Raw genomic sequence first — 12,863 nt, forward strand, 5'->3', positions numbered from 1 at the left:
CCTTTTATTCACCATTATATGCATCGATATGACTTAAGTTTTGGCCAAGCTGGTTTGCCTGGCTCCTGTGCTTACCCCTACGTTCCCGATTGTTCGGCTAGGAGGTAAAGGGAGCACCTCTGCGATTGTTACTGCCGGGTCAGCCGGATGTGTACCTCAGACTGGGTGAAGCCGAAAGCTAGCGTTCTTAAGGGAATATTCGGTCGGTGACTTAAAAGATGATTTTTTATCCACTTATTTATCTGCCCCCAGATGTTTTTCTGCTTTTTTCGCAGTCCGGACATGCACTTTAGGGCATGCCACCCCCAGAGGAAAGGAACCCTTAACGGAACTATTCTCCCTGGAAGATGTTTCTTACTACCCATGTAATATAACATAACTAGTTGGGCACTTGTCTGATAAAGCACTAATGACCCCTACGCCTGGTCTCCATGCATACCCCGGTTGTTTCATAACCAAGAAGGTATTCGGACACACTCTGGACTCTAGGGTCTCGAGGTCGAAGCGAAAAGGTCAGCAAAGACAAATGATCTACAATCCAGCTAGAAGGCATTTTATATGTCATTTTATAATACATTGTCAAATCGACTGATTGTATTCTTCCTCAATCCCGTCTAACAGGTTGTCTAATTTACAGTCCTGTTGGGAAAATTTAGCGGCCAGCTCTACTTGGCCGTATACTAAACTCACAGGGATCTCCTTCCCATCGGGCCCCACAGGTCCGACTTCGGCCATGTGGTTGGGATCCGCCTTCTTGTACCGCGTCTTTACCATGGCCCAGGCCTCCCTGGCACCTTGGCGGCAGGCCGAAATCTTCCATAAATGGAAGCGCTGCCGCACTGCCTGCAGCTTCTCCGCAAGCTCCCCAAGACCCTCGGGTAAGGACAAGGTTGGCCATAAAGCCTGGATGACGCTGCTCATTGCCCGCCGAACTCGTTCGATCAGTTGCAACAATTCGGGAAGTTGATCACCCATTGATATGGGCATCTCCTCCCCAGGGCGACCTGTGAGCATACCTGCAGACATATTCTGTCAAATTGACTTCCTTGCCGAACTCTTCTTTTCAAAGGAGTTCGCTCAAGCACTTACTATAGATGTCGCGACGAAGCCGCTGATTCTCCTTAACGAAGCCCGACAGCTCGGCCCGAACGCCTTTCAGCTCTTCTCCAAGCTGGGCATGGGCATCCTGGAGCTTGTTCCTTTCATGCTGCACCTTATGCAGCACCCTCTCGCCGGCCTTTAGTTGGCGCAGAAGTTCTTGCCTGTCCGGATCTTGTCCGGCAGCACCTGCAACGTCATTTTTTAGACTTGCGCAAAGTCCAAACGTTACTTATCTTTCTAAAATAATGCGTTACCAGGAGAGGTCCCTGTGTTTCCTCCTGCGCCAGAGAGTGCGGCCTCAAGTTGGGCCTTGCACTCTTGCAGCTCCTGAGACAGTTGGGTATTCTTCTCGGTAAGATCCTACATTTCATATGATCCTTAAATCAGTTAATATAACTACTTTAAGTCTCGGGGGCTACTGGCATATACAACTATTAAATTCTCTTACCCGTATGTCTTTTACATACTGCTCCGTGGCTCTGGTAAAACCATCTTGAGCAGCATGAAGGTGCGCGTCCCCCGCATTAAAGGCATTCAACGCCTCGGGGGAGAAGCACGCATCACAAAATACTGTCCGGTGGCGCCTGTGATTCAGGGCACTCTCCACCTCAGACTTGGTGGCGGACAGTCTGTCGGCATCTTCCGTTGGAGGAATGTCCGGCTCGCGCCTTGCGCTCGCCTCCCCCTCCAGACCAGGTGCTGGAGCCTGGCTGATAGAGGTTGTATTGGCAACCTGCACGCCCGCAGTCCGGCGGACGCTTTTTTCCCTACAAAAGTCATGAGCACTCAAACGCTTCCTAGGAACATTGCTCTAAATAATGAATTGTGAGCTACACCTTTGCGGCGAAGTTTCAGTCCACGCTGCGCTCCTCTTCCGCCTACTGGTCCGGACTGGCCTTTGTTGGCCAGCCACCGCGGGCTCGGCTTCTCGCCCTAGGGGCGCCTCCTACACAGCGCCATCGTATACGGTGGTCAGAAATAAGCAAGGATGGAATGACGGTGTCAGGACTTCGGTCCGGCGCAGCTCCTGCGTCGAAAGAAGAACACAATATAAGAAACTTAAGTTTCAAAAAGCATGGGTCGGGCACGCAGAGTGTTCGCTTACCCAAGGCCGGGGATTATTCATGGAGAACCCATTTAACGGGTTCGTCCGAAGGAAATCCTCCTTCTCCCCCTTATACAGGCCGGACAGGATCGTCACCAGATCTTTGACCGAATCCGGCCCTTTGCGGCCATGACAGGTGGCATCATCCTCCCTGTTGAAATCCCACATGGGGTGGCCCCTGTATTGTAGTGGCTGCACCCCCCGCATAATGCAGGTTGCCATGACTCCAATCATGGTCAACCCGGCATGGGCCAGTAACCTTATTCGGCCCATCAAATAATGGACGCTCTTGTCTTCCTCCAGTTGGGGGCTCCGCGGACGCCAACTAAGGCGTTTCTTCAGAGGAACATTGCTGAACTCCGGGAGGCTGATCCGAACAGGGTCCGGCAGCGGAGTGTCTTCTATATAAAACCATTCCTAAGGCCAGTCTTTGGACGCCTTCTTAGGGGTTCCGGATGGATATCCGGTCCCGGCAATGCGCCATATTTCGGCGCCGCCCACTTGATATATGGACCCCTCATGAGAACAGGGTACAAGGCAGAACAACCTCTTCCACAGCGCGAAATGGGGCTCGACGCCCAGGAATAGCTCGCAAAGAGCTATGTAACCCGCAATATGCAGGATTGAGGCGGGCGTGAGGTGATGAAGCTGGAGTCCGTAGAACTCCAGGAGCCCGCGGAGGAATGGATGTACAGGAAATCCGAGCCCCCTTATCAGATAGGGGACGAAGCATACCCGCTCCCCTTTGTTGGGATTTGGGGTAACCTCCGCTTGCTTCCCACCTTTGTAGGTGTCCAGCCCGGCTCGAACCGGAACCATGAAGGCCGGAGGGAGATATCCCCTCGCTTGGAGCTTCACCAGCTCGTTGTGCGGAACAGAGCATCTCCTCCAATCTCCTGGCAAAGGGCTGGGAGCGCGAGAAGAGGAGCCGCGTTGACGGTCCATGATGGAATGGATTCTTGGTCGAAAGCACTCCGATGAGTGTTCGCGGGAGGAAGATGGTGATTTGGATCTGGATTCTTGCCTCCCTTATAGGCAGATTATTCGCACAACTAGGGGGTAAAACGTAAAAGACACCCTGGCTTTTCACATTCGCACGACGCGTGGAAGAAGGCCATTATTGGGCATGGAAGCCAAGACACTCAACATTGATGAGGAAGCCAGACACTGTTCGGCAGGTATGTAGAACTTGAAGGAGAACCCGCCTTGCAACGCCGAAGACTACACACATGCTGGACTTATCGTCATTGAAGCCTGGTTCGGGGGCTACTGAGGGAATCCTGGATTAGGGGGTGTCCGGATAGCCGGACTACCATCATCGGCCGAACTATCATCGGCCGGACTATCATCATCGACCGGACTCCAAGACTATGAAGATACAAGATTGAAGACTTCGTCCCGTGTCCGGATGGGACTTTCCTTGGCATGGAAGGCAAGCTTGGCGATACGGATATGTAGATATCCTACCATTGTAACCGACTCTATGTAACCCTAGCCCTCTCCGGTGTCTATATAAACCGGATGGCTCTAGTCCGTAGAACAACAACAACAACCATTACAATCATACCATAGGCTAGCTTCTAGGGTTTAGCCTCCTTGATCTCGTGGTAGATCCACTCTTGTAAACATCCACAATATCAATATCAATCAAGCAGGACGTAGGGTTTTACCTCCATCAAGAGGGCCCGAACCTGGGTAAAACATCATGTCCCTTGTCTCCTGTTACCATCCGCCTAGACGCATAGTTCGGGACCCCCTACCCGAGATCCGCCGGTTTTGACACCGACAGAGGCCCATCTTAAAAGGCTTTGCAAAAATGGTTTAACTCAGCGGCCTCGCAGCCCATGAAAAGCCTCAAATTTGGGCCTGGCAGCCCTTGAAAAGCCTCGACTATAAGTTTTTTCATTTGCTTTTTGTCAAAGTTTCTTCTCCTTTGATAAGGTTTTAAGGTAAACCGGCATCCATTGAACCGGCCTGACTATAAGTCATTTCATCAGTCCGGCGTTTCTTAACCCGGCACAAGCTTTCAACTATCAGTTGTTAGTACAAACTCAATTGTAAACCGGAGTTTTCTTAGCCCGGTCTGGCATTGACTATAAGTCGCCAAGATGATTATCCGGTGTTTATTACAACCCGGCACGGTTTTATTACAAACCGGCAAAATATGAGGGGAGTTATCATACTCAAGATTTGGGTTATCACCCTTACTACAAAAAGTTGGTAAACCAACGATGTGATTCAATGTCACAGGTATGATATATTTCATATTTGATTATTCTTAAGTGCAGCCTTGGTTATAAACCCGGGAAATATGTTGAGCATTATGACCCGTCCGGCGGTAAACCGCCAGGACACTTTAAACTTGTTATATGCAGAAATAGGTTCAATAAAGCATAATTATCAATCACCGGCGTTTATTAACCCGTCCTGGCTTTGGACTATAAGTCGCTAGTATATATTTGGATTGCACCATTGGAATCATGCGCTTATAAATCATTGGGTATATTATTCAAATCTTTAATAGCCAACATGGCTGGATTTTTATTATGGTTATTGTCGGTGTAAAAACTGGCGGATCTCGGGTAGGGGTCCCGAACTGTGCGTCTAGGCGGATGGTAACAGCAGACAAGGGACACGATGTTTTACCCAGGTTCGGGCCCTCTCGATGGAGGTAAAACCCTACTCCTGCTTGATTAATATTGATGATATGGGTAGTACAAGAGTTGATCTACCACAAGATCAGAGAGGCTAAACCCTAGAAGCTAGCCTATGGTATGATTGTTGTTCGTCCTACGGACTAAAACTCTCCGGTTTATATAGACATCGGAGAGGGCTAGGGTTACATAGAGTCGGTTACAATGGGAGGAGATCTTCATATCATATCGCCAAGCTTGCCTTCCACGCCAAGGAAAGTCCTATCCGGACACGGGACAAAGTCTTGAATCTTGTATCTTCATAGTCCGGGAGTCCGGCCAAAGGACATAGTCCGGTCATCCGAACACCCCCTAATCCAGGACTCCCTCAGTAGCCCCTGAACCAGGCTTCAATGACGACGAGTCCGGCGTGCAAATTGTCTTTGGCATTGCAAGGCGGGTTCCTCCTCCGAATACTTCATAGAAGATGTTGAACACAAGGATAGTGTCCGGCTCTGCAAAATAAGTTCCACATACCACCGTAGAGAGAATAATATCTGCACCAAATCTAATCTGGTGACGTATTCCGCAGTGTGACATCACGCCACGGCCAAGCCTTTATTCGAATTGTTTTACTGTTCCACCTCAGTGCGTTTAGCGAGGCGGTTTCCTTGGCACGTCTTGTCAAGGCAGAGATCGTGTCCCCTTATTCCGGGATTCTCATCAATACGAGTGTGGGTAACCCAACCGTGCCTTTGGTATGACTCCCTAATTGAAAGCGAGTCCCAAACGGTTACGGGGAGGGCTCTTGGTATTCAACCTCTTTATAAAGAGACCAAGGCTTGACTCCTTTCTTTTCAATTCAATCGAATCCGCCCCTCGCCTTGAGTTCCAACACCCAAAGCTCCAGTTTTAGGCGCTTCGGACCTTCGACGATGTCCGGCTCCGACCTTCATGGCCAGTGGATGCCTTCCTCCGTTACGGAAGAAGACGTGCGAAAGCTGAGAGATGCCAGATATCTAACCGGCGAAATCTCGCATAGGCTGCCTGCTCAAGGGCAGGCCATTCACACTCCCCAGCCCGGCGAGAGTGTGGTGTTCATATCTCACTTCCTTTGGGGGCTAGGCTTCCCGATTGATCCCTTCGTGAGGGGAATTATGTTTTATTACGGGCTGGAATTTCACGACTTAGCTCCGGAGTCCATCCTCCAAATCTCATAGTTCATTGTCGTGTGTGAGGCCTTCCTCCATATTACTCCTCACTTCGGATTGTGGCTTACAACCTTCAAGGTGGAACCGAAGATGATCGAGGGGCAGCATGCTGAGTGCGGAGGAGCTATCATAAGTAAGATGGTCGACGCTCCATGTCTCGAGGTCTCTTTCCAAGAGGAGTTCGGCTTATGGCAACGGGACTGGTTTTACATCACAGCCCCCAGGGGCACCACATGGGTGGCGCCACCTGCTTTTCGCTTGGGTCCCCCACCACGGCAAGCATCATGGGTCAATGAAGGGCTTATCTGGGGGCCGTCCAAAGATGTGCCCTTGCTGTAGGGCCGCATTCAAGATCTCCTAGCAAGAGATATCAATTTGACCGTAGTGGCGCAAGTTATGCTGATTCGCCGCATGCTGCCCTGCAAACGTCGCCCTCTCCGCCTGTGGGAATTTAATCCGGAGGGACCGCGAGTCCTCCAACACTTTATGGGCACGACGCCCGTGGAGATGTACAAATTGTTCTTCGGATCACAAGCAAGGTGTCTAGACTCATCCGAGGACGTAGGTCTGAGCTGCAATCGCCCGGATGCTCAAGTAAGTAGCCCCGTATTTGGACACGCCATTCGTATTTTCATCATAAAATTCCCCTTAATAGAGCTATCCTTTAAACAGGAGCGGATAGCGAAGGCAAAGCTTATCAGGTGTCCAGCCCCCCTGCCTGAGACCGCGCCGGATCCCATGTTAACCAGGATGCTCGAGATTGTGCTTTCGGCAGAAGGCGGAGAGGGGAACCAAGGAGCTACCGCCTCCGCGAAGGAGGCTGTCAGGAAGGGAGGAATCGAGAATTCCCCCAACCAGGGAAAGAAAAGGACTACCTCTGAAGACCCGGAGGGGGTGGCCTCAAAATGGGGGAAGGAATCTTCCCCAGTGATTCCGGCACCGTAGAATGCCCTGGCCGCATTGCGCCCCCAAGGGGATCAGCTCTCCCCGAGCCGTAAGTAAAGAGAGGGGTTCCAAAATTAGTGACATCCCTGTTTTATTTCTGAGGAAGATAACTGAAATATTACCTTGCAGTTCGGATCTCAACCCTTCTCGGCAGAGCTCATCTTCAGGGGATCTTCGTCCGGAGATTATGGAGAGCGGAACGCCTCCCCTAGCTGCACCGTCTCACGAGGCAGGTGACCCCGAGGTGTCGTCTCGGATGGCTTCTCCAAGTCCGGACCCTTTTGTTAGAGCCGCATATATAAAATGCGCCCTGTATAAATAGTAGCCCCTGAGACTCTGTGTGTTGTCAAAAGTGACGGCGCACAGAGGATCATAACCCCAGGTATAATATGTCACCTTTTTTATGAAGGTGGCGAGGCGTTCGGTGGCTAGCCGGACTGATGAATCTGCCGAGCTAAAGCGACAACTTGACATAGCAGATGTCGACATCGTGCTTGTAAATAAGCGGCTAGACGAGGCACAAGGTATGTTCCAAAGGCATCTGATAAGAGGAGTTTGATGCTCGTGCCTTATAAGATATGTGCTTAATGTAGATGGTGCTGCTGCCGTGGAGAACCTTCGGGTGGAACTTGCCCGAGCCAAGGAGCAAGCAAGGAAAAGTGATGCGGCTGCCGTTAAGGCGGCTGAAGAGCTAAAAGCCGAACAGACTGCTCACTGCCAGAGCAAGAAAGTAATAGCCGAGATGGCTATAAATTTGAAGGATGCTGCCGACCGTTGTAAATTTCTTGAACGAGAAGATAGGGCGGCTCAGAAGGACCTTGAAAAGATCACTGCCGGGGCCAAGGATACTCGCTCTGCAATGAGAGATATGAAGGAGGAGCTACGTCAGGCCGGAGATATCACGGCTGGAAAGCCCTATATGCTGCGGATGAAGTTCAGGGATCCTAAGTATGCTCCGTTAGACCGGCAGTGGAGTGCAGAGAACACTTATCTGGATTTGGCAGCGAGTGCGGCAGACGTGACTGAACACTTCCGGGGTCAAGGTGACCATGAATTGGAAGAACTTTTTTGGTCGCAGTTCCACAATCCAGAACGCCCACTTTTGGTATCCGACCGTTTGGCCGCCTAGGCGGAGCTGAACAGGTTATCCGGACTCGCCATGAGGTATGTTGCGAGTCGTCTGTGGCCGGAAGAGCCAGAGTCGAAGAGTTATTTTAGCTTGGTGCAGCAGTTCCTTGGTTCGGTGTCGCATGTTGATGCAATGAAGAGGTCGGCGTGCATAGAGGGTGCTCAGATGGCTCTTGCCCGTGTCAAAACATACTGGGCGGATATGAAGGACAGTGTTGTTGCATCCCAGGATTCAGACGAAAGCCGAGTACCTGCCAAGCACTACTTTGGGGAAGTTCTGCAGGGCGCTCGTTTAATAGAGGCGCAGTGCTCGAAGGATGTTGTGTTCGAGTAGCATGTGCTATTGTAGAACAAATATTTTTATAGAATATAAAAGCTTTTTATACTTGTGCTTACAAGAAATATAATATCTCCTGTGCGGCCGTTAATGTATATGGGTATATAACCTGAAAGATGGCAGTCATTGGCTTCAGGCCCCACGCATATAATGCGGGGGTGTTTGCAAGGTTGTCAGAACCGGATTTTCGGGACATTAATTTCCCAGAAAATGGCGCTTGTGCTCACCAGCCCTAGGATTACTGTTAGCTGGCGAGACACCAACTTGATACAGAAACTCCAAGCAAAGTACATAATATGTAGTACAAGACCATTCTGGCCTATGAGTACAACACAAGGTTTCTAGTGGTTGATGGCGGAAGTGGTTTGTGGTTCATCAGCGTCTATGGGACTCCATTTCCCACAGGAACAGCTGACCTGGATAACTCCTATCTTCGCGAGGCTGCTATCACCATTGCGTGGGTTCTGGGGCTGTCATCGCAACGCTCCTCTCCAAGCAAGAAATTTGGCCAAGACAATAGCCAGGGGCAAGCGATTGAGTACTTTGAATGTACTCGCAAACATTATGAACACGGGTATAACATATCAAATGATAATCATGCCCTGAAATATTCTATGATCACAACGTCAATCACGGAATAAAAAGAAATCCATGATGCACGCAAGCAAATTATTTATATACAACATGAATAGGCAATACTGGAGTAGAGATAATGCACCGATCGGGTGTTTGAAGCGACGCCTCAAAAGGACAATAACATAAAGCATGCCTCAGTCGGGCGTCTGAGCGACACCACATAAAGGGCTTATAAGTGAAATAAGTAACAAACATGCCACAGTCGGGTGTCTATGCGACACCACATAATGGGCTTATAAAGTAAATAAATAACAAACATGCCACAGTCGGGCGTCTTAGCGACACCACATAAAGGGCTTATAAAGTAAGTAACAAGCATGCCACAGTCGGGCGTCTCAGCGACACCATAAAAAGGGCTTAAAATAACCACAGTGAGTATCCAGGAGGTAGAACCGTCCCAGGGATACTCAATAATTCAAATAATGTAAATGGTTAGTCCATTAAAAATAGTAATCATAATCACCATGAGTCACAAGTCATAATCCATGTTCTGGTTTAGCAGTTTTTCCTCCGAAGACCGACACTAAGACCGACACTCGACCCATCCCAGACGGTAGTCCTTAACCATGGACACGGCTATTCAAATAGATATAACCTCTATAGAGGGTGTACTCTTTACCCACGAGTAACGGATTCCTCTAGTCCATCGGGACTAATTCCATTTATGGTCTTATAGTTGAAAACACACCTGACTCGCACACACCAGCTTAACTTACCGGTGTCTGGAATCACCCACGACACCTGTCAAGCAAAACTCTAAGTGGGGAGGCTACAACCTCGATTAGCATGGGATCAAATTTATACCGCACGCTACTAAGGGGTGCCCCCATCTCAGTCCCAACCGGAAACACCCATGCCCCCGGACCAGGTGGCATGCCTGCCGGATGCAACCGGTATCTTCCACCATGGCCTCTCTGTGCGGTGTGTGCCAAGAAAGGGGTTGACAACTTACTGAATCGTACCCTACCTGTGGCAGGGACAAGTGGTAGTACGAAACAAGTATGGGGGTTACTGGAACAAGACTCGATCTATGGTTGACTCTGGAGGATTAAGTATTCTCTGCATGATTAGCATCAAAAATATATTTCATCCAACCGACAGAATCATCACTCATCATACCTCAGCATGCCATACCGGACACAACTGTCTCGACGAGGAACTAGAGACAAGCTCGTGTCTACCCAAGACAGAGGCTTTCCCGACTTCCTTCCAGTAGGCACGAAATGCATATGAGGATGATTACTATCACAAGCATATCCATTTCCAACAGCAAAGCATCTTCATTATGCACTCATGCGAATAATCGTATCATCACATAAAATAACGAATGCTCCATGTCAAGGTGGTGTTGTAACCGTATCAAACAACACACAAAAATATTATGCCAGGGTCAGAATGCTTGCCTTCAAGTTGTGGAGAGGCAGGGTGCATTCCAAAACTTTTGAAAGTTTTCTTCTTCTTCAAAATCCCATTTTTGAAAATATTCAAATTAACACCAACTTTAAAAACAGTACAAAAAGTTTTCCTAATTATTTTTGTAATAAATCTTAAAATAAACTAGGTGAAATTTGAGAGAGGTAGGAAAAAGAATCAACTCATTTGGAGTTATATTTAAAAAGTTATAGCCAGTCAAAGTTTAGTCAAATTCCGTTTTTAAATAAAACAGAAAAAGAAAAAAAACGTTTCGAATAAATACACGTAGGAGACGTACTCTGGGTTTGACCGGTCGCCCGCGCCTCCTTCCTCCTCTGGCCGAACAGAGGCGGGGCTCCGGTGATCGACGCCGGCCAACGGCGGCTCCCTACTGGGTTCCGAGGGCGGGGATGCATCCGCTAGTCCAGGGCAGTCCTCCCAGTGGTCGACAGGCTGGCGGGGATGAATGGAGTCGCCGGCGGCGAGCTCTGCGGCGGAGGTGGCTTCGGGAGGAATTGGGGGTTTGGGCTACGGTGGCTCCCGGTCGAGGCTCGGGCGTTGGGCGGCTCCGCAAGATCAAGGGGAGTCGGGTGGTGGCGCTGGATGGACGGGGGAGGGCCTGCTCGCGACGAACGGAGCCGGAGCATGGCAGCGGCCGAACCTGCCGGAGATGGGGAAGGGAAGGGCTTCTGGCCAACTGGGGAGGAGGGGGGCTTCCTACTGCTTGAACGAGGCTGCTGACAAGCTTAGGCGTGATCGGGAGGGCTATATATAGCCCGGAGAGGTCGGTTCCCATGGTCGTGGATAAGGACGCCGATGAACCACTGTTCTGTTGCGGCAGGGGGTGCGTGGCGGCGACAGGCGCTAGCAGACGCGCTGTTAGATAAGCTCGGGCTGCTCCAGAGGGCAGCTGGTGTGCTGGAGTGGCTCGGGCGGCGCCGTCCATGGCAGAGGCCTCCTGCGGCCGGCGGCGGCTTGCGGTGGTGGAGCTGTAGGGCGCTAGGAGGGGTCTAGGACGGCTCTGCGGCGAGGGAGGAGTCGGGGCGCGCTGGCTGTGAGTGTGAATGGATCAGAACGAGCGCGTGGAGGTGGCAGTGGGACACGACGACTCGGTGCGCGCGCGTGCAAAACTTGCGCTCTAGGCGCGCCCAGAGCACGCACGCCAGGCATTTGGCAAAATGCCAAGGCATGCCAGGAGGCTTGGGTGGGGCTGGGGATTAACACGTCTAGGCTAGTGGTAGATAGGAGTTTAGTGGACAAGCTGGTTAGGCAAAGCAAGAGGTCCAATGTGCAAACTAAAAACTATGTCAAATCTCACCATGCACACAAGGTGCTTTACAGAATGCCAAGGGCATCTAGGCAACTCTTGGGGTGGCCAAAATCTCCAGATCCTAGTCTCTTTAGATGATAAAGAGGTTGGCAAGATTAGTTTGGCAAAAACAGAAACTTGTTAGTGCAAGTTTTTGAGAAAACGAATACTGGACAGAAAGAAAAGGGCATCATTTCATGGACCAAAAATACTCCAATGGGTCCATTCTCATGGACTTAAGGGTTTGGTAGGGAGGACTATAAGCAGGAAAAACTCACGGGCTCTAGAGCAAAATAAACTAGGGATGCAGTAGAAAATACCAAACTTGACCAGAGAGCAAAAGAGGATGTTTTGCTCAATTTTTTCAAAGAACACCAGTGGATTTTTAGATAAAGTTGAATTATATGCATCTACTGACATCTCCAATTTTTGGTGGAAGTTTTAAAGGAATATTTAAATAGGTTGTAGTGCAAAAGTTCAAACTGGACCAGATTTGAAAACTTGGGGTAGAGCTCAAAATCTCCAAATGACTAAAAGATATTTTTGCATAAAAGTGATTTAGAAACATCACATGTTATCCCCAAATTTTGGTGGGATTTTTAAATAAATTTATCAAAGGGTTGTAGTGCAAAAGAGGCTCTAAAGCTGGTGAAAATCATTTTTAAAAGAAATAAAGCTCAGTGAAGATAATTAAATAAATAATTCCACTGATAAAAGAAATGTTTCTTGAGAGGGTATACAAGTCCAATAATATATTTGGAAAAAAATTCACTTGGGGTAAAAACTCCACAATTCAGAAGAAAAGAGTGGTTCTGAATCAAAGAAAAAAATTCAGAAAATAAAAATTTAATTTCCTAGCAAAATTTTAATAAACAAATCATGGTTAATTTTTTGGGGTGTTACATGTACCCTGGCCCGGTAGGCAAGCATAACCTTGTGAGCTCGTTGTTAAGTTAAGTTTTGGTACCGGATCCCAGAGTGGATCGTGGCCACGACGGTGGTCGAGGTGTCTGGAGGTAGACACGGGGCCACGCAGGACTAGCCC

This window comes from Triticum aestivum, chromosome 1B (assembly GCF_018294505.1).
Source record: "Triticum aestivum cultivar Chinese Spring chromosome 1B, IWGSC CS RefSeq v2.1, whole genome shotgun sequence".
Classification (NCBI taxonomy): Eukaryota; Viridiplantae; Streptophyta; class Magnoliopsida; order Poales; family Poaceae; genus Triticum; species Triticum aestivum.